This window comes from Mandrillus leucophaeus, unplaced genomic scaffold (genome assembly GCF_000951045.1).
Source record: "Mandrillus leucophaeus isolate KB7577 unplaced genomic scaffold, Mleu.le_1.0 Scaffold575, whole genome shotgun sequence".
In the NCBI taxonomy this organism is placed as follows: Eukaryota; Metazoa; Chordata; class Mammalia; order Primates; family Cercopithecidae; genus Mandrillus; species Mandrillus leucophaeus.
In genome coordinates this window covers 691,326-691,960 of record NW_012106197.1, presented here as the reverse complement: position 1 = coordinate 691,960, position 635 = coordinate 691,326, and positions in this window count along the sequence as shown.

The window sequence follows — 635 nt, the reverse complement described above, 5'->3', positions numbered from 1 at the left end:
ACAAAAACCACATGATTATCTCAATAGAAGCAGAAAAGGCCTTTGACAAAATTCAACAGCTCTACATGCTAAAAACTCTCAGTAAATTAGGTATTGATGGGACGTATCTCGAAATACTTAGAGCTATTTATGACAAACCCACAGCCAATATCATACCAAATGGGAAAAAACTGGAAGCATTCCCTTTGAAAACTGGCACAAGATAGGGATGCCCTCTTTCACCACTTCTATTCAACATAGTGTTGGAAGTTCTGGCCAGGGCAATCAGCCAGGAGAAAGAAATAAAGCATATTCAATTAGGAAAAGACGAAGTCAAATTGTCCCTGTTTGCAGATGATGTGATTGTATATTTAGCAGACCCCATCGTCTCAACCCAAAATGTCCTTAAGCTAATAAGCAACTTCAGCAGTCTCAGGATACAAAGTCAATGAGCAAAAATCACAAGCATTCTTATACACCAATAACAGACAAACAGAGAGCCAAATAATGAGCGAACTCCTATTCACAATTGCTTCAAAGAGAATAAAATACCTAGGAATCCAGCTTACAAGGCATGTGAAGGACCTCTTCAAGGAGAACTACTAATCACTGCTCAACAAAATAAAAGAGGACACAAACAAATGGAGGAACATTCC